We start from the raw sequence: 2,506 nt of genomic DNA, 5'->3' as shown, positions 1-2,506 counted from the left end.
GGGAAAGAGCGAGGGCGCAGAGGCCATGATGAAGCATGCCGCCTACAGGAGAGAAAGAAGGAAAAGGGAGGGCTGCCCTGGAGACGGCACGGCTGGGCAGTCCCCACCATTCTGCATCTGGATACCACCTGGCACCTGCTGGCAGTTACTGGTCCAGGGAAAGCAAGCCTGTGGAGAAGTAACTGAGACAGACGCATCGGGGACCTGTCCACAGAAAAACCCAAGTGGCCAGGAAAGCTAGCCCCTACCTGGGCACGCTAGTGTTTGTCACTAGGGTATATCCTTTTAAGAGTGCTTTTCAGGATGCTCCGTTGTTTTATTTTATATCGCCTTTCAAACTATGTTCAGAAAGGTGATATATTTTTATAAGGCTGTGTACTTGGAAGCTAACCGAACATTCTCTTAGACAATGAGAGAATTCAGACCCTTCAGGCCCTGCCTTTAGCTCTCTAGCACCGCCCAGAGGCAGGAACAAGCAAATACGCCTTTTCCTCTGCGCCATGTCGGCCAGCCTGGCAGTTGGCCATCACAGCCAGTCACAGCCAGCGCAGGCTCGGGCTGCTCGCAGAGCACCTGTTACCTGTGTGTGTGGTTTCCTGGCACGCGGTGGGCAGGGAGGAGAGGTGGAATGCGAGGTGGGGGTGGGGCGGGGATGCTGGGTGAAGTGGCCAGGGGCCCTACTTCAGACTTGCTCACTAGGAAAGAGGAGGAAGGATCCCTCTCTCCCCCCATTTCGGAGTAAATAATGCACAAGCGAGAGCAGAGCGTGGTACGCAGAAATGCCACAGAGGCGCCCTCTCGGGCCCAGAAGGCCGCAGGCTGGCCAGGGGCTCCAGGACTCCAGGCTCTCGTGCACACCTGGAAACCCTACGGGCGGTCCTTTCCGTACACAAGCGAATGCCAAGATGGCCCTGGTGCCTTTCACACAAGAGAAGGAGACAGCGTCCAGACCCGACAGCCAGACTGCGGGGCAGGGACGTGTCTGCAGTGCCCCGTGGACACAAGAGCTGCAGAGAGATTTACACAGACAGGGCTGGGGGACGGGCACCTCAGAACTCGGCTCGGCTTCGCAAGAGGCAGTGAGATGGGCATGGGGCCCGCGAGCCTGAGTGCCACTGGCTGGCTGTGTAACGCGGACAGACAACCATCTGGGTCTAACCTCGGCTTTCACTTTGGTAGCACAGGAAGCCGGATTCACAGACGCCAGCCACAATGAGCGGGCTGACAGTCCTCCACCCCGGCTGCCCACAGCTCCAGGGCAGCTTGGTATCCTGGCTTCACGGCACAACGGTGGGCGTGCCTCCCTGCTCCCGTGAGCTTTCTGCCCCGCATCGACGACTTTTAAATGAAGGCAAATAGAAATACGCTTCCCCACAAAAGGACATGTTCTGCCTAGCCCTGGTCTACGCTCAGTAACACACGGGCGGGACCGGAGGAGAGACGGACCTCGATTCCGCAGTTACTGTGTGAAGTGAGGAAAGGGGACGAGGAGGCCAAGCCTCAAGTTATTCAGCAGAAAGACTTTCAGGGAATATTCTGGACTGACCAACAGGGTTAGAGCAGAGGTGGGGAAACCAGAGGGAACTAGCCTGAACGGCCCTCCGACCGTGACCACAGAGAGTAAGGGCACATTTAATGAAGGTCCCAGCCTGGCCCTGTGGCCTAGAGGTTAAGGGGGGGGAGTCAGATCCCATATAGCCCACCAGCCAGTTCAAATCCTGGCCCCGGGCAGCTTGAGTAAACCCCAGCAGAATGGAGAAAATGGGAGAGAGGATTGCGGTGTGACTACACCCCACCGGGGATCATTTCTCCCTCTCCTCTTTCTGGCCAGCGCATGGGGCTCTGGTAAATAAAAATGAAACAAATCACGAAGGTCTCCATCACGGTCACCTGGTGAACATGAGAACTGGGAGAGGCACAGCAACCTGGGCCACGGGACGAGCAGTCCAGGCAGCAAGGTGGCTTCCTCGGTAGGCGGAGTGGGGCTAGGGTGGAGGGTCTGGGCTCTAAGAGCTGACAGCTTTGCTGGTGAAGGTGCAGCAGGGCCAGAGCAGGCAACTGGCCCGCCCGAGCTCACACAGCTAGTCGGGCACGAGAGGCCAAGCTGCAATTCTCGGCTCAGTGCTCCCTTTTGTATATATGTATTTTTTTTGAGAGGTTTTTGGTATAGGATGCATGCGCTCACCAGAAAGACAGAGAGACAGAAAGCGAGAAATCACCCCCTAGGGGGGATGGCCACGCCGCAATCCCTTCTCCTCCATTCTCCTCTCGGGATCTTGGACACACATGCACACGTGCCCAGCCTGAGTTTAAGCCACCGGGTCTGGGACTCGAACCGCAGTCGGCTACATGGGAGTCCAGCGACAGAGCCATTATGCCAACTGCTGGTCTTTCGGCTCAGTCCTCTCTAACCAGTGGATGCAGGTGCCATAGGGAACAGGCACCATGTCTGGGAGTGCAGGGGAAAGAGGGGCAGGAGGCAAGATGAAAGAGGAGAGCCTGGCCA

General features: G+C 57.2%; 1 protein-coding gene across 1 annotated transcript in view; it reads right to left on the bottom strand.

Annotated features, from left to right (window-relative positions):
- Positions 1 to 2,506, bottom strand: part of MTCH1 (mitochondrial carrier 1) — a gene marked incomplete at its 5' end in the record, with an annotated part of 18,226 nt that overhangs the window by 10,507 nt on the left and 5,213 nt on the right. The gene's annotated exons all lie outside the window — the stretch shown is intronic.

The sequence above is a fragment of the Tupaia chinensis genome, unplaced genomic scaffold (assembly GCF_000334495.1).
Source record: "Tupaia chinensis unplaced genomic scaffold, TupChi_1.0 Scaffold000238_1, whole genome shotgun sequence".
NCBI lineage: Eukaryota > Metazoa > Chordata > Mammalia > Scandentia > Tupaiidae > Tupaia > Tupaia belangeri.
The sequence above is the reverse complement of the archived record's forward strand: the minus strand, read 5'-3'. Positions and strand labels throughout refer to the sequence as shown.